A 19393-nucleotide genomic window follows, 5' to 3' on the forward strand; every position below is an offset into this window, starting at 1 on the left:
TAGGGATAGAACTAGGAGATTGTTGGCAGGTAGATTTTGTAGAATTGCCAAGAACTTGAGGATACAAATATCTGTTAGTGGGGGTTGACACATTTTCTGGATGGCCAGAAGCCCTTCCCTGTTGCACAAACCAAGCAAAAGAAACAGTTAAGTGGTTACTACAAGAAATCATTCCCAGATTCGAGGTGCCTCTAGGGATATCATCAGATAAGGGCCCACATTTCATAGCCACAGTAGTAAGAGAAGTAAGTAGGTTGCTGGGGATAACCTGGGATCTCCACACAACATGTGTCGGAGTCCAGGAATCCCTCTGGCTGCCCTGGCTGTCTCAAGACGCGGGCAGGAGTCTCAGAGACCCTGGCAAGAAGTCAAAAACATCTGTGGCTTCGATTTTAGCCTGTGGAAAACTGCCAACTCTGTATGAGGAATTACAAGTCACAAGGGTTTTAGTATTGTGATATTTGAACTAACACAGGGTGGAAAAGTAGAATTTTGGGATTTTAAGATAAGGGGTTCAGGGGACAAGATGGAGGGATTTGGGCATGTCCTGACCTTCTTCTTGTTCTTCTTGTCCTCCATGTCTTGCTGTGATAGTGACACTTTTTTATTGGTTTAAGGTAGGGACACACTGTCTAACATAAATGTTAGGTATTGGTAATAAATTGTAAGCATAGTATACATAACTTTTGATATAAAGGTAAACACCGCTTGACAGGGCAGAGGAGAATGCCATGGCTGCCTTGCTGAGAGGATCTCGGCAGGTCAGAGAGAAAATATTGTAGATAAGAAATAATAAACAACCTTGAAAAAGCAACTGGAAGCATTCCAAGACCTCTTCTTCAGCAACGTTCGGGATAAGGAAGCAAAGACTTTTTTTGGATCTCTCTTGGGGTCACCCTGACCTATGGGAACCCCGAGAGAGAAGAAATCCACAAACATGGGGACCCAGGTCAAGTGGACAGGTACAGAAGATGAATCAGATATTAAAGAGGCAAATCAGTAAAATATGCCAGCAAGCCAAACTGCAGTGGCCACAGGCTTTACCAGTAGCATTGCTGAGATTTCGGATAAAGCCTAGGAGTGGGATGTCAGTCAGTCCTTATGAGATATTGTATGGGAAACCATACGAATCTCCCGAGCCCAATCCGAGTATACATGTCACAGGGAAATAAGAGGTATATAATTATGTTCTAGCTCTCAGAAAAACTCTAGCACGGCTTCGGAGCGCCCTCGTGTGGAATAGACCACTGTCCCTCGAGAACCCAGTTCATGACATATACCCGGGAGACGAGGTTTACATTAAGAATTGGAATGAAGAACCATTGAAAGAAAGGTGGACTGGACCCCATCAGGTACTATTGACCACCTTTACAGCAGTCAAAGTAGCTGGAGTGGACCTCTGGATACACCCGAGTGAAGAAAATCTGTCCCGGACTGCGGGCTGTGTTAACTGTGGGGCCAACAAAGCTGCAGATAAGATGTGTTTAATTGTTTCAAGAGTGTTACTAGTAATTGTACCGATGCTCATTTCATGGTCTTTGGGATGTGGAATGCAGAAAGATCAACTAACCACTCTTCATTCTGGAATGAAGAGGGAGGTACAGGCAGAAACACAGGTGATAAAGGTTTCCAATGCAATTGGAAATGCATCAGTAAAAAGCTCCAAATCTGGATTTTCCCCTTACTGATGGAAGCAGCTTTATGAAAAACGGCAAAAGGATGACAGGCTATGCAGTGACCACGCAGGACAAGGTGATTGAGGCAAAGGCCCTGCCAGCGGATGTGTCATCACAGAAAGCTGAACTGATTGTACTGACAAGAGCCTTAGACCTGAGCAAGGGAAAGAAGGTAAATATATGGACTGACTCTAAATATGCATTTAGTGTTGCCCACGCCGATGGAGCCATCTGGAAGGTGAGAGGACTTCTGAACACTCAAGGTAATCAAATTAAACATGCTGAATGAATACTTGTCCTCTTAGAGAGCATTAAAAAACCCACAGAAGTAGCTATCATGCATTGTAAAGGTCATCATATAATCCCAAGGTTCAGGGTTCCCTTGGGGATATCATCAGATAGGGGACCACACTTTGTTGCAACAGTGGTTAAGGAAGTTAGCTGGATTTCAGGAATTTCTTGGGATCTGCATACACCTTATAGACCTCAAGTGAATGGTAGAGTTGAACGTATGAATGGGACTCTCAAAACACAAATTAGCAAAATTTGTCAGGAAACATCCATGACATGGGTTCAGGCCTTGCCTATAGCTTTACTGAGAATCTGCATACAAGCAAGGTGGAGGGATAACATCAGTCCCTATGAAATACTGTATTGTTATATGTGTATATGATAATTCATGCAAATAAAATTGTCATATATTTTATAGTTATGTACTGTTAAGATATACTCTTATAAGAAGTTTTTAAAACGCACAAGCCAGTGACGGGGATTGCAACACAATGTCAAAACCACCTGGACAAGGGAGGGAGAACCTCATTTACAATCAAATGAACGTGGCCAGCCCGGAGATGGATCCTCCATCAAGGTGATCTGAGGAACGCCCGGAGCCATCAGGGAGATACATCTCAAAACCGAATTCCAGGAACCCGATCATGGGTGTTCATCACTCTCCAGAGATGCTTTGTTCAACTTGCCACAGAGAAAGAACTCCACATGAATATGTGCAGTTTGAAAGGAAGAAAAGGGACTCTGCCTCAGGCAAGAAAAACCATATAAAAATCGCTCAGACAGGACAGTCGGTGTGAAACATAGGGGACCCTCTGCTGTAGCGGTCAAACCTGTGTCTCACCCAGTGCCAATACCCGGGCTCGGCACTTGCCGCCGTAGAGCAGGACGGGAACGAGAAGACTCCAAGTCAAAGGCAAGAGAATGAACTCTGATTTATTTCAAATGCACCGGTCTATATACAGAGGACATCGTGCGGACTAATTTAATTGGTCTTAGAGTAAAAACATCTCACACCATTGGTGTGCAGTGAATGACGCACGGTGGCAGAACATATCTATAAACAATGTGAACAACAAGATAGATTAGAGAATTATTTACATTCTTTCCCAACTGTCTCCCAGGCTCTCGCCTGGTTAGAAAACCTTCTCTTTTTCTATCTGCCTAAACTGAGAATATCCACAGGCACTGACCCTTTTTTTCGATAGTGGCTTTTCGTTGTTATTCTCTAAATTTTTATTTGGACCTTTTAATAAATTTTCTTCAATTAATTTATTGGACCATTCATTTTAAAAAGTATGGTAGGCCATTTTAGATTCTGCATGTTCCAGGTGAAATTCACTTGAAGGGGATGCTTTATTTGCAGAGATATCTAATGGCTTTAGGTTCCACTTTGCAGAAGCTCCAGTATTACATTGTGCTATCCAGACCCATAGGACTGGACACACCTGCACATCCCTTCCAACCTGGAGACGTGGTCTACATTAAGTGGTGGGACAGTGATCCTCTACAAGCCAATTGGAGAGGACTATTCCAAGTTCTGCTGACTACCCTCACCGCAATCAAAGTTGCTGGCAAAGGACCCTGGATTCACTACTTCACAGTTAAGAAAGCTTCTGCTCCCGACACAACTGTAAAAACAGACTAATGCAGATGAAAACCTGTTTTAAATTATTCCTCTTTTGAGCCCAAAGAACTGTTCACAATAATCATTATTCTTCTTTGCATGATACCCGACTGCGCAAGGCATTACTATTGTTAGATATTTATTTCTGTTTATTATTAATATTATGATATATTTATCTATTATTAAACATTTACTGTTAGATATTTGCTGTCATTTGATATTTATCCAGTATTAGATGTTTATTTACTATTAGATATTTATCTGTTGTTAGATGTTTGTTATTAGATGTTTATATTGATAGTTGTTTACTATTGTTAGATACCTATCTGTTATTAAGTAACTATTATTAGTAAATATTTAGAATAGAGACTCAACAAGGTAAAGGTCTTGTTGAGCCTCTAAAGGGGAGAAATGATGCCTCGGGTTTTAGCTTTTATATTTTTCAGATTCTGTTCTGCTTTAGTGTGTAGTTCCAAACTTCATATTAGAAGACAGTAAGCTCTCTTCACAGAGTAGGTAGACAAAACAATTCCTTCTCTAGCTGGGGACCAAGGACAAATGATCCAAATTTCAGGCCCAAGAACATAAACAACTAAAAATGCGGGAGTTAGAAGGTGGGTGCTGTTGCCTATTTGTTCCCAACAAACCTCTCCTGTAGAAAAGCAGGTTGGGTTAACATTTAGGCAATGCAGTCAGATCCACACACCTCACCACAGCTCGCTCAGCGAGAGAGGCTAGACGGCTCCTTTTGCAAAGTTTTATTTCAATGAAGTATCACATGTGGTAGCTGAAGGGAATCTGGCAAGAAAGAGGATAACCATGTGGTGTAGGCAGCTTAAAAAGGGGAAGGGGTGGGGGGCAGTGCTAAGGGCAGGGCAAAGGGGATTGGTCTCCAGGGGAGGGGAGGTGGCCACCAGGGATACCAAACCAGGGAAAGGGGAAACCAGCTGAAGTTGCAAAACAGAAGTCCATGTGGGAATCTTGTCTTTTCTCATAGGAGGAATAACTCTATGGTAGGTAGAGCCACTGCCCTTTCCAGGGCAAGGGGAGAGAGTTCATGGGATGCTACAAACAACGGTGGACTGGAGAGAGAAAAGCAAGAAGGACAGGACTTCATAATCTAAAGCGGTAATTGGACAATTAACTCCACTATGCTAATGGACCAGAACTTATAAAAGTGTGAGATCCCATGACCAGTCATCCATTTTGGGTTCATCTTGAGTGTAGCCCTGTCTGGGGTCTTGTACTGCCCAAGGTGTATCCATTGAGGCCTTTTAATAAATACCTACTTTATTCTTTTAGCTCCGTCTAGTCTTTGTTGTAGGTCAGCCTTCACAAGGCATCAGAGAACTTTTCCACTAAATATTGAAAAAATTTATTTTAATATATGTTATGGGAAAACCCTCCCAACCAAGTTGCTGGCCCTGATCAAGCCCTGGACCTGGCTGGTGAAGGAAGAATGCCGTAAATCCCCAGTGTTTCTATCCAAAAAAGATGAAATCAACTCAGTTTAACTTGTAACTTTAGCCTTATAAAAGCTGAACCTTCTTTTCAAAGTAAACTTGGATAGCGTTTTCCGGAGAATATCGCTGTTGAGGCAGGGACGGAAATGAAGAGACTCCATCTTCAGAAGGCAAAGAATGATCTTTATTAACAAGAAGTGTTCCTCATTTATAACCAGGATCGCTAAGGTGAAATATGATTGGTTTCAAAGTGAAAACCTTTCACACCATTGGTGCACTATGAATAGCACACTGTGGTAGAACATATCTATAAACAATATGAACAGAGAGATAATAATTGTTTTCATTCCTTCTGCTAACTTTCCCAGGCTAGGCCTGGGAGAATTCTCTCTCTTTTCTCTCTGGCTGAACTGAGAATATCCACAGGAGAGAGAAGACTATCCAAGTCCAACTATAACAAACCCTAGGTAAAGGTAAACATTTAAATAGCTGTAAGTAATTCTGTTTAGTAGTGCCTGTTGTTTTATTAGATGTATTCTCTTACTGTTCATAATAAGTGCATGCTATCTAAATTTGATAAGTTAAACTATGATCATGTTTATAGTTGTTAAGCCTAAAAACAGAAGTGAGTTCCTGTTGCTGTTGAGTTAGGAACAGCTGAAGAAAGGCGACATTGACTCCATGCTTAGAAGGCATAAAGCAAGCTTTATTAGGAACTTCACATATTTTATAGACAGGACTGTTCACCCAGAACCTGATTGGTTCTTAAACAACATCCCTCACACCATTGGTTAATTAGGAACAACACCTTCTTGTGAATCTCTTTCCATAAACATCATGTATAAACATTCCACATGTTCACAAACACCAGGTGCAGAGATTAAGATAAGAATTGTTTTAATTATTTCTCTGAGTGTTCTCACAACTTTCCTAGGACGATGCCTGGGAAAGTTAACTGTTTCTCTCTCTGACTAAACTGTTGCATCCACAAATTCCCATAAACTATTCAGCTACCACAGCAAACAAAACTTATTTGCCTTAATATGAACGCATCCAAATAGTACTATACAGTAAAATCAGAATCAAAGACTAAGAAAATTATCAGCCTAGTTGCTCAGTGCTGTGCTCTGTCTGCATTTTCTGTTTCAGCGTTTATACCATTGCACTGCAACCTAACAGCCAGCACTCATCCTAAGTATAAACATAAGGCTTCTTAAATAATTGTCCAAGATACCATAACCCACTGAATTTTTATCAGTGAAATTTATCAACAAAATTTTACTCTATATTAATCTCAACAACACAACCTATTTACAAAATTGTAAACTGCTATCACCAACTCACCACAACCAAACATGTTAACACAAGTAAAGGGTGCCTTTGAAAAAACAGAAGGGGGGAATGTGTAGAGTCCCCACAGAGCAGGGTAGCTAAAGCTATCTATGCACTAACTCATTTAACAGTATTAGAAAAGTCCCAGAATCCAGTTATTTTAAATCACTTTCTATCACTACAATCATTCCGTGATGACCAGTCGCCCAAACCCAAGGTAGTGGTGCAAGACTTTAACACCAGTGGGTGAGAAGGCCCGTGCAATCTCATCACCGGGGAATGGGGATATGCTTGTGTTTCCATGGACATCTGAACGCATTGGGTACCTGCCAGATCTGTCTGTCCTGCTCTACATCTTGCCCAGGACCACAAGCAGCATCCTTCTGACAGCCCCTCAACAGACGTCATAGAGCCGAGTGTGGAACAGTGATTGAAACAACTTGTTCACCTACCTCATGGAAATCTATGACTCTTGAAGTGACGGTTCATTTAAGAATTTTGTTTACAAATTGTTTTTTCTGTTTACAAATTGTTTTTCTGTTAGTTGGGTTTTTCTGACGGTTCTAAAAGTTAAATGGTTTCTTGGGTTTTAGTGTTAAGTTGTAATTTGTAACTATAAGCAGTTAACCTGTGGCATGTTAGCCTGAAGAATTGTGATCTCACCTGACAGCTCCTGGACATGAGTGCTGCAGTTCTGGTGATACAGGGGACACATCGCTGGCTGGGGAAGTTGGGTTTGTCAAATTAGGTGGAAAGCCTCATTCAGATTAGACTGTCTTTGTCATCTTGTCTGCAAAGGGCCATTGCAGGTAGGATAACACTTTGGCTTTTTTTAATAAAAACAAAGAGTGGGAATTGTCACAGCAAAGTTGGTCTGTAGCTGGGCAAATAAATTTGGCCATAAATAAGAAACCAAATTTGACTAGCCTAGTTCAATAAACAAGTCCCTTGGTGAACAATGATAGGATAGATTTGAACTCAAACAGAGACCTCAGCCAACCCTGTTTAACCCTGGATGCAGACACATCACTGGCCAGAGATCTGGGACGTGCATAGATCACAACCAATTGTCTATCCAAACCTGGGAAATTCAAACCCCCTATAAAAGGGGCGTAATAATAAACTCAGTGCTGTTTGTTGATGACCCTCAGAAGAGTCGTGTAGTTTTTCTGTGTCGTAGGTTGACAAGGAAGTGAGTTTTCTCGGGAAGTTATAGCTAAACTAATCAGTGGTCAGATTTAAATATTGACATCTGGTGTAACCACTGAAGATATGGATACGCTTCTGAGAACACAGGGGGTTAAAAGCAGAGAACCCTAGAGGAACTTTTGTTCTGGTCAATGAAGAGTTTAGACCTCCCCTGCCCAGCCACAGGCTAGGTAGGGGAGGGGAAGCCATACAGCCTAGGCTGAGGTAGGCTAAGAGCCTCAGACAGAGAAGGGGGTGAAGGGAATGGAACTGGGTTGGCCCCTGCAGGACAGAAGGGTGGAGAAACACTGAAATATCTTTTATTCCTCCTCTCCAGAGAGAGAGAGCGCGAGCGAGCCTGTGCTACCTGGAAATTTGATATTATCTGCCAGCAGTATGCTGGCAGAGGAGAAAGAGAAGGGGGAGGGGGGGGAGGGAAGGTGCCCAGCCCTGAGAGTCCTGGGTAGCCTGCTGTGAGATTTCAGCCATCCTGAGGGCAGAGGAGGCCGAGATTTTAACCCCTTCTTAGGCAAAGAAAGCTTTGCGAAACATTAATCCTCCTTGATCTGCAAGAGAAGAGACAGCCTGGGGCCTGAGATGTCAGAAGAAGATGAGAAAGAATCCTAGGTGAGAAGAGATGACAAAGTAGCTTTTGGCTGGACTTTCTTTTGTGTAACCATAGACTAAACCAATTTTCCTGTAACCCAGAGACTGCATTTAAGGGGATGCAATGGCTTAAGCCAAGAGAGTGACAGGAGTGAGAGTGACCTGCTTCAGTGACTGCCAGTGCCAGAGTGAGAGTGACCTGCTGCAGTAACATCATGTGCAGGAGTGAAGTGAACAGAGAAGGATGAGGAGGGTGGGGTGGTGCCCTCTGTCTTCAGGGAAGAAGAAGATCGCTGTTCTCAAGACCCTCCGCCCCAGGGGAGGAGAAGATGGGGGGAACTGTTTTCCCAAAATGAGAAATTGTTGTTTTTTAGTACTTAGAAAAACACCCTTAAAAGGAACCCTATAAGCAGTTTTAGTCCATGGACGGTAATGAAAGCACTATACATAGAAGGAGGAAGTCACGATAGCAGATTTTCTCCGGGCGGTGCCATGTGTTACATGGAAACATAAAATATTTCAACTGTATTTCCTATAGAAGACTATAGTAAAAGAAAGACTCCTCTCTCCCTTGATGAACTGAGAATTGATTATCTGAGGGGTGGTAACTTAATTGAGAATCCAAAGTTTTGTCTCACTGCACTTTAGTAGAAATTGAGTGGGAGGAGGAGGAATGTTTTAGAAGGTTTTCATTCTGAATCTTGTGTGTTTCTTTTATTATAGTGTAAGTTAATAAAGTTTTTTCTTTATTTCTAAGCTTAAGCCTGCTCTGCTCTGTCTCTAGTCACATCTCACAGTAACCATTTAAGAAAAATATATTTTCATGAGTGCACTGGCACTGTGCCAGCATCAACCCAGGACAGTTTGTCTCTGAACAACGACCCACGTAATACATGACCTGCTTCCCCTCAGGATAGACTTGACTGCCCTGCAGGAAGTGGGGTACATACTGCAGTATAAAAGTCAGTGTTTTGACATATATGATCATAGACTAGCACTATTTGTCTATGAAGACACAGAAACAAGAACCAGTGAATTACTTAATGATTTCTTACTCTAATATTTCAACACTGAAAACATTTACAAGAAAAACAAACTGGGTCATATTTTCCCTAAAATTTCAGTTCCAACAAAATTTTAGGTTTCATTTGAAGCCTAATGTTAAATTTTGTGTGTGTATTCTTGAAAGTTAAATCTTTATGCTAATTCTTAGAGGATATTAGTTCTTGTATTGTCCTTTAAAATTTTAAAGAGTTTTGCCATTTGTATAGCAGTTGTTTTCTGTTAAGTGAGCAGTTTTCCTTATCTCTTCCACAGCCAGTTCTCTCTCAGGGGAGACATCTGCTGATAATGAGCTATTGAATGTCAATGCATGACTGAGAAGAACTATGACATCCCATTGTGAGATGCTCCACCAAGAGGGAGGAGCCAAGCAGTTCTACCTGGATATAATCTTGAGTTTCTGGAACACCAGCATGGCTTTTCCTGCACTGGATTTCCCAGGGGAACAGCTTCCTCTTCCACTGCAGGAAGACTACACCCCTTTTTTACAGGATCACTGCTCCAACAGAACCACACCTGCCACTCCAGAAGGACTGCAGCCATAATTCCCAATTGGACTGCGGCCAACACCCTGACTAACAGGGTGTCAGGATGTATTCTGACTCTGTCAGTGTTGTTTTGGTTCACTGCATTGTTAAATTTTTAAATTTTATTTTCTTCCCTAATAAAGAACTGTTATTCCGGCTCCCATATTTTTGCCTGAGAGCTCCCCTTAATTTCAAATTTATAACAATTCAGAGGGAAGGGGTGTACATTTTTCCATTTCAGGGGAGGCTCCTGCCTTCCTTAGCAGATACCTGTGTTTCCCAACCAAGACAGACTGCCACTGAGGCCACTGAATGGTGAGAACAGCTTTTGTACCTCATGCTTTGTGTCTTGAATCGTGCATTGCAGTTGGGTCTTAACTACTACAAATACTTGTTTCTTGTGAATCTTGGTACAGTATTGTGCATTCTATAGTAATTACTTTTAAAATATTATGATGCTCATTCTAGATTGGTGTGGTAGAATTGAAGGGTTATGAAAGTTGACAGATGGACGCAAGGCTGACATGGGGCAAGTCGGGGACTGAAGTCAGAAGAGACAGACGGAACAAGGTAAGGAAGAAAAGCAAGGATTTAGAGACTATTTTTGGCACTGTTATTTAATTAAAATGTGGTAAGTGTCTCTTATGGGCTGTATGGAATACAACATGGGATTAAACTTGTTTGACTAAGAACTAGTGTTTCAGAAAATACCACTGTTGTGGTTTGACATGGAAGTAAATTTTTTAGGAAGTTAGGTTAAACTAATGAGTGGTTAAGTTTGGATATTGGTACTTAAATTGACTACTGAAGGTATTGATACGCTTCTGAGAACACAGGGGGTTAAAAGCAGGAACTTTTAAGAGCTCGCTCTCTTTGGTTCTGGTTAGGGTGTTGTGTAGATCTCCCCTGCCCAGCCCGCAGGCTGGGCAGGGGAGGGGAAGCTATGAGGCCTGGTTGAGGTGAGTTGAGGGGTAGAAGGACTGGAACTGAGTCAGCTTTTGTGGACGGAAGGGTGGAGAGAAGCGGAGATGCCTTTGTTGTCCCCCCCCCCAAAGGGAAGAGACAGAGAGTCCGGACGGCACCTGTAATTTTGCCGGTGCGGAGTAGAAGGAGGGGGGGGAAGGTGCCCAGCCTTGGCTTTGGGAATTGGCTGCTGGGCAGAGATTTTAGCTGTCTAGGGAGTCTGAACTTTTAACCCTTTTTTGGGAAATGAAGGCTTTGTAAAATATTACTCCTCCTCATTTTGAAGTAGAAGAGAGACAGCTAATTGCTAATTAGCTAATTAGCTAATTGCTCTGTTTGTTTTCTCTAAACTACCTGGAGATAACCTGCTTCCCCCACCCACTCTGACATTCTGGGACTAAAATGCAAATAAAAACCCTTGGGACCATGGGAGCATTTTTTAGGGGATAAAGACACCCATAAATAAAGAACTAAACACAGCAGAGGGGGCTAGACAAATGCCCTAGCTGAGGAAGAGGGGAAACACTTCCCCTGATTGACTTTTGCCCATCACCATCACCTACAAAAGACTAGACTAGAGTAGGCTGTGGGAAGCAAAGATGAAGAGATGGAATTTCCTGGTGTTACCACAAGGAAAGGAGTGGGGACAGCTGTTCTGGACTTCAGCAAAAGACTCTGAACACCTCCTTCCTTTCAGCTACCTGAGGAAGCTACAACAGTGGGGGCCAATGGGATTCTTGGGAGACCACGAAAGGTCCAGACAAGAGTAAGATGATACATTACAGTATAGAAGTATGGCCGAAGTTAGAACTACAGCGAGAGTGGCAATGGTATGGGACCGGAGATCAGTAGAATCAGTAGATGTGTAATCAGTAAACCAACACCTAAAAACCCGAGAGGACCTTGATATAGAAAGCTATCTTATGCAGCTTGCTGGCTGGAGAATTCTGTAAATAATGAGACTGTGAGAATATGCAAGTTGCAAAGAAATGGAGAAGAAGACAAATAGAATAGAGAAGAAGAGACTAGAAAAAGAAAAAATGGGCCCCCCTCGATTACCTACCCCCTTATACTCCTGTTACCTCTCCAACAGTTTCCCCAGCTAATCCTTCAGCCCCTCCTATTCCCTTCCCCAGTTTTCCCACCTCTGTTCCAACCATCTCCCCAACTCCCTCTTCCCCTTCCCCAACTGGAGTTTCCTTGCCTCCTCCCACTTAGGAGCTCAGACCACCCTTGCCCAGTGTTAGTTCACCACCTAACATGCCCCCTAGCCTCCAACAAGCATCTGTCTCAACTACTGTCTCCCTACCTGGTGTCTTAGAAGAAGGGCCATATTGCAACACCCGATCCAAAGCACCAAGGGTAGAAAGGCTCTTTCCCCTTAGAGAAGTTCCTATGGGTGGAGCAGCAGGAGGAGTTGGGTTTGTAGATGCACCTTTGACAGCTTCCAAAGTCCAGGGGTTTAAGAAAGAGCTAGGAAATTTAATAGAAGACCCCGCTGGAATATCTAACCAGATAGACCAATTTCTAGGGCCAAATATTTATACCTGGGGAGAGCTTAACTCTATTCTAAGCATTCTGTTCTCCCCAGAAGAGGTCCGGATGATCCGAACAGCAGGGGTGAAGATATGGGAAAGAGAAAATAGATTGGGGCCCCCAGGGGACCAAAAGATACCCTTAGTAGACCCCAACTGGAATCCCAACCAGGAAGAAGGAAGGCAAAACATGAGAGACTATCGCTCCCTCATGATAAGAGGGATCAAAGAGTCTATCCCTAGGGGAAACAACACGAAATTGGCCTTTGATAGTACTCAGGAGAAAGATGAGGCCCCAGCAGTTGTGCTTAACCAACTAAAATGAAATTTCCAGTTATATTCAAATATAGACCCAGACAGCCCAGAGGGTCAAGTCCTCTTGAAACTCCAGTTTGTCACCAAATCCTGGCCCGATATTATAGGGAAGCTAGAAAAGATGGAAGACTGTCTACAAAAGCGTATGAACAAGTTTCTCAAAGAAGCCCTAAGAGTGTATTTAAGAGGGGAAGACATAAAAAGCCAATAGCCTACCTCTCAAAACCACTAGACCCAGTAGCCAGAGGATGGCAAACATTCCTGCAAGTAATTGCAGCAGCAGCTATCCTGATAGAAGAAGCCCAAAAGTTGACCCTGCAAGGGAAAATTAAAGTCCACACCCCTCGCGAGCTCAAAACAGTACTAAGCCAAAAGGCTCAGCAGTGGTTGACTGACTCTAGAATATTGAGGTATGAGATCATCTTAATGAACACAGGTGACTTAGAGTTAGTCACCTCCAAATGTCTAAACCCTGCACAATTTCTTGCCGGAGAACCCCTGGCTAATCTAGAACATGATTGTGTTCAACTCATGAATCTGCAGACCAAAGTGAGAGAGTATTTAGAAGATGTACTCCTGCCATACGGGAGATCCCTTTTTGTAGATGGGTCTTCAAGAGTAGTAGGAGGGAAAAGAGCCTCAGGATATGCTGTCATCGACGGGGAAGATATGAAAGTCACAGAAAAAGAGAAACTGCCCTCGAACTGGTCAGCCCTGTGTTGCGAAGTCTATGCTTTGAAAGAGGATTAGACCTGTTAGAGGGAGACCAAGGAACTATTTACACAGACTCGCAATATGCGTTTGGGATCATCCATACCTTCGGAAAAATTTGGGAGGAGCGTGGCTACCTTAACTCCAAAGGGAAGAACCTGGTACATGAGAAACTGATAAAACTTGTATTAGAATCCTTACAAAAGCCCGCAGAGATAGCTGTGGTGCATATAAAGGGACATCAGAAAGGACACACCCGTGAAGAAAAGGGAAACTGATTAGCAGATCAGATATCTAAAGAAGCAGCGTTAGACTCGGGAAATTCAGTAAAAGTTTTTAAAATGGAAGTAGGACCAAGTGGAGAAAGGAAAGAAGAAGAGACAAGGTTCAGCAAAAAAGAATTAAAAATAATAAAAGAACTAGAATTACATCAAGGGGAACAAGGAGAATGGTTAACTCCTGCTGGGCCTAAGTTCCTAAATAAAGCCCTAGCTTGAAGAGTGCTAGTAGAGTTACATGAATTGTCCCACTTTTAACGGGAAAATTTATGCATTGGAGTATATGATCTGGCAAAGACAGTCACAAGAGGGTGTGCCTGAAAACTGACCAAAAATAATGAGAAAAACAGCACATGGGGGAGGAAAACTTGCTTTGAGACCTTTCCAAAACATACAAGTAGATTTCACTGAAATGCCCTCTGTGCAGAGGTACAAACATTTACTAGTGATCGTAGACCATAGCACTCACTGGGTAGAGGCTTTCCCAACCAAAAGGGAAACCACACAGGAAGTTGCAAGAATAATCTTAGAAAACATCATACCTTGATACGGGCTAGTCAATAACATTGACTCGGACTGAGGTCCACATTTTGTCGCTCAAACTTTACATCAAGTAACAAAAGCCCTGGGGATAAGGTGGAGATTGCACACCCCATGGCATCCTCAAAGCTCTGGAAGAGTGGAGAGGATGAATAGAACTCTTAAAAATGTGTTAACTAAATTAATTGAAGAGACAAAGATGAATTGGCTCAGGTGTTTACCTCTTGCTCTCTTGCGCGTCAGAACCAGACCTCGGTCCAACATAGGGGTCTCTCCCTATGAAATGATGTTTGGGGTCCCTTTTTTAATCACCCTTTTCAGTACAGCAGATTATCTGGAAGGGGAGGCAGCAACTCAGAAATATTCAGAGGTCATAGGAAAATCCCTAGAAGGCCTCAGAAAGAAGGGGTACCTCCCCCAAACTTCCCCTCTGGACACCAATGCCCACCTCAGTCCCGGGGACTGGGTGTTGATAAAGTCCTGGAACACCACCACTCCATTAACCCCCAAATTCGAAGGACCTTTCCAGGTACTACTCACCACACACACTGCAGTGCGAACCCAAGAAAAAGTCTGGACCCATGTCACCAGAGTCAAAGGACCAGTGCTACCCCCAGACGCCGGACCAGACCCGACAGTGTCACCCGCCTCCTCTTGTGCATGGACAGTAATTAAGAGACCAGAGGACCTAAAATTAACTTTAAAGAAGACTTGCTAGAGACTGATATACAGTAAGGTGGTAATAACGGTTTCTGAGTTAAAGTGCCATAGTAAAGGTTTAAGTACTTTGTAATTGTTTAATAAGAATAAGTGTCATTTAGCCAAAGGAGTTAACTGAAAAATTTTGAAGTAGAATATTTTTAAGTCTTACTTAGCTTCTAAAGAGTGGAAGAATTACCATCAGACATAAGTAAAAGCATACAAATGCAAAAAGAAGTTAGCCCTCAAAAGCCAAAGACTGTAAGTTGATGCGGGCTTAAGCCCGATCAAAGAAACAGAGGAGAGATTTGTAATGAACAAAGTTCCGGGTGATCCTGGGAACGTGGGCAGGGCCTTCCTAGTTCCCATGGCAACACTGGAATGGCTGCTGGCTCTAGCTGAATACCGATATTGAAATGTTAATTAGCTGTCGAAACCCAGAATGTCCCTTGCACACTCTTGGATGTTCCGGGCCCAGGTCAGAAGCATTTGAGACCCTGGAATGCAGCCACAGACCCCTGTGGCTTTGAATCTGATCCATGGAACAATTTACCGACTTTGCAGGAAGAACAAGAAAACACAAAAATTTATATATTATAGTAGAAGAAGTCACAAAGTAAAAGGAAGAATTTTTGAGTGCTGTAAAGGGGGGTTTTAGGCCTTGTACAGAGGGGTCTAAATTTTGTACATGGGGGTCAGAAGTTCTAAGATGGAGGGACCTGGGTGTGCCCTGTCCTCTTTCTTTCTTCTTCCTAACCTCCATGTTCTTGGTGATGTTGGCATTCACAGATTGGTTTAGAGTACAAAGTCACTAATCAATATAGGTGATAGGCATTGGGGAGAAACTTTAAACATCTAATACGTAATATATGATATAAAAGAAGGCACCTGCCCCTGGGTGTCGGAGTGCGCCTTTGCCCGACTGCTGGACAGACCGCAGCAGTTCGGGGGAAAATCTTTTAGATAACATACAATAAACTACCTTGAGACCGGACGACTGAAGACTACTGAGTCTTTCTTTGGAGGCACGGGTTGGAGGAGAGACGTTTCCACCTTTCCGGGCCACCCCAACCAGGGGGTGAGCCTCCACAATTAGCTAATTGCTCTGTTTGTTTTCTCTAAACTACCTGGAGATAATGTGCTTCCCCCACCCACTCTGACATTCTGGGACTAAAATGCAAATGTTTCCACAGATGCCTCTTCTTGTATCCTGCTGTGCTAACCGCTGCAGAGGCAAATTCTTCTTTCTGTGAGCCACAATTAGTTAAACAAGAAAAGCCAGGCCGATTTTAACACGAGATTAATCCCATCTATTGCTTTTTACCCTCTGGGAAATATTTAACTGTTTTAGCATCACAGACCCATTCCTCAGAACAAAAGCACTCCCTCCTAACAGCAAGAAAAAAGAAAAGAAAGAAACAGAATGAAAAAGGAAATCTTGCTTTAAAAATAAACCAACTTTGCAAGGTTTAGAGAATTAGCAAGAGATTAAGGCTATCTCTGCCTTGGTCCTATCTCTCCCTCTGGCCCCTCTTGAATCATGATTTTAAAGGGTTAAGATTTCAGCTGAGGGTTAGAACCAATTCATATTGAAGTAAGATACACCAGTGATAGGTTAATGATTATTAGATGCTTAAGCTAAAGCTAATTGCTATATTATGAGCTCATTTGTAGAAGGAAGTGGAGCAAGTGAACCATTATAGGAATATACTGAAACCAGTAGAACAATGCCCAGCACCTGGACCCTGTGTCAATCCATCATGAAGCAGGGGGCCTTGGATCCTGCCAGAGGGTCATAGAGACCTGACGAAGACCTTCCTGACTTCATCCCTTAAGACCACTGACCCAATTCGAGACCACTGACCCAATTCAAGAGAAGAATTGCACACGCATGAAAAACTAATAACCTCATTTTAATACAAAGTGGGGATGGGAAGTGCTGGGGTTGTGCATATGTAATATTTTGGGAAATAAACGGAAGGCAAATATCCTTGTACAGCGCAGTCACGCATTTCAGGAACAACCCCCCATGCCGCCCATCGGCATAATAAACATACCACTTTCTAACTTTGACAAGTTAGAGAGTCTTTGTCTGTGATTTTTGGTTTTAATGATTCACTCTCCCTCTTTTCACAGTAGCACTTTCAATGCTGTCCCTCACCCCTCCCCCGCTGCTGCCGCTGCACTGCAGCAGCCCCAGCAAGGGTGGACCCTGCCCTCGCGGCTCACTCCGGGAGTGGGGGGAAACTCGCAGACAGCCACCTGCGTGGGGATCCTGGGGGCGTGCCTCGCCTCCCTTTCACCCCCTCCTTCCCTGTCTCTCCCTCAACCCACTTGCTGGGGCTAAGGCTGCCATCCTGGACTCGGAACCCCGGCAGGCTGGGAGCCACCCCCGTCAGCTCCGCCACTGAGCCAGTCAGCTCCTCAGCGGCAAACCCGCGCGATCCGCGACCAGCACCGCCGCAGGGCTGGCGTGTGCATCCGGCAACCCCTCGCCCTCCAGGACCCTGGCACAACCAAGCCAACTCCCAACCCCAGTGGCACCCCACGCAAACTGCACCCTCCTGTGCCACCTCCACCAGGTGGGCGAACACTGGGAGTTGCTGCTCCAGGTCGCCCCCATGAATCGGCTCCTGCCGCAGCCCCTAAGACCTTGCTGCTCGCACGAGAGTGGCCAAACACCTCCTAACCTTGACAACCCCCAACCTGGCATGCCCAGGTGCTCCTGAAATTCTTCTTCTTTAGTAAGCATCTGGACAAACCATCAACATATTTTCTTTTCCCTTCAAGGAGGGCTTGTTCTGCAAAACCTTCCTGAACCCTAGTTCAGCACTGAACAACCTCCAAACAACCATGTCTTAAGGCACTTCCCTGCTCTTCATACAGAAATTGTATTCAAACTCTTGTCCTCCTCCAGTACCAAGATATCATTATTCCACTTTCCAACATCCTAGAGTCTGTTAACCACTCCTCTTGTTTTTTTCTTTTTCAACCTTTCTTTTTCTTCTTTTTTTTTCCCTCTTTTTTTCTCTTTTTTCGTCTGATTTAACACATTTTGGACTGCACAAGGTGTATACACAACTAGTTTATCTCTAAAAGTAAGTCCACAGCCCTTTTGTCTTCTGGTACAACCCCCATTTCCAGTTGCATCTGCAAGTGTCTCCCCAACAAGCTGATGCTTGCCCCAGGAACCAACAAGACATCTCCTATATCCATGCCAGTCTCTCTCCTAATTACTCCATCTTCAATGATAGGGATTTTAAACCTTACTCTTTCTGCCCCTGCCACTTCCACCATGTCATCACCCATATCACATTTCCCTGGAATCCCCAGCACACAAGTTGTCTTCGCCCCAGAATCAACCACAAATTCCAATACTTCCTCTTGGGGGCCTGCTTCCCAAGCTACCAAAGACTGACTCCAGATGGCATTTATCCCCCAGAAAACAGAGCCCATGATCTTCCCACTCCTTCACAGGGCACTTCCCTGAAGCACTTCCAAGTCTCCCTTTAAGTGAGAGTGCCCTCCCCTGCTGCAGCAGAAACAGGCATCCTAGTCCCTTCCTAGTCCCTTCCTGACCACACTGGCGCTGTGCCTCCCTCCTGAACCCCTCCCACAGATACAGCAGGAGCTGGAATCACCGAGGGAGCAGAGACAAGAACAGGGGTCGGCAGTGAGGCTGGAACCAATAAAGGGACAGAATTAGGAGCAGAAGTCAGCAGGAAAGCCAGAATCAACAAAGACATAGACGTAGGAGCAGGAGCAGGTGGCTCCAGAGTCGCAACAGGAACGGGAGTGATCACGATCAGTATGGGCAAGGAGGGCGGAAACTCCTGACACAGGCAGAGAAGCTGATATGGGTAGGGAGACTGGAACTCTTGGCATAAGCAAAGAAACTGGAGACAGGGAGAAGCAACATTTCCAGGGGGTCCCAGCCCCTTTCTCTGGCTCCCCATCTCATTTCCCCATGAGAAATCCATTCCCCTGATATCCAATCCATTCCTCTGACAACTTGAGCACCTCCCACTCTTCACAGCACAGAAAAATACAATCCACCTTGATCCAGAAAAGTTAAACTTTAAATCAACAATCCATATCACATATACTTTCATTCATTCACACTCACTTTTATTTCTTTAATATGTCTCACTCACTCCCACTCACAACAGGACCACACAAAATAAGGTACCTTTGTTCTCAAGTCACTTGTTAATATCCACCCACTGGTATTATAAAATCTCAAAATGTTGTTGGCCATCCCTGGATGCTCATGGGTATCCCTCAATCCAGCTGTGTTCAACCCCGGATGCTCTTGGGCATATCCAATCCGGCAGAATTTAGTTCAACCCTGGATGCTCTTGGGTATATTAATCCCAGGACCCAGCAGAATTTTTAGGGGCCCCTCCACTTTTTATCCCACTTTCCCAGTGGATTGTGCCAGGAAAACCCTCGGCTCCCTCTCTCCAAGGGGTCCCACCCCTTCCCTGTGACCCAGTCCCAGTTACCCTGGGGGATTCTCTCACTCCTTTTATCTTTCGCTTCGTCTCTTTACTGGCCGCTTTTCTTGAGAAAAGACGGAACCA

General features: G+C 43.8%; 1 protein-coding gene and 1 long non-coding RNA gene across 2 annotated transcripts in view; one reads left to right on the forward strand and one right to left on the reverse strand.

Moving 5' to 3' along the window:
- LOC137465603 (uncharacterized) overlaps positions 1 to 19393 on the reverse strand; it is a 605328-nt gene that overhangs the window by 333645 nt on the left and 252290 nt on the right. The window lies entirely within an intron of this gene.
- LOC137465579 (uncharacterized) overlaps positions 1 to 19393 on the forward strand; it is an 85165-nt gene that overhangs the window by 21517 nt on the left and 44255 nt on the right.

The sequence above is a fragment of the Anomalospiza imberbis genome, assembly GCF_031753505.1.
Source record: "Anomalospiza imberbis isolate Cuckoo-Finch-1a 21T00152 chromosome W unlocalized genomic scaffold, ASM3175350v1 scaffold_31, whole genome shotgun sequence".
NCBI lineage: Eukaryota > Metazoa > Chordata > Aves > Passeriformes > Viduidae > Anomalospiza > Anomalospiza imberbis.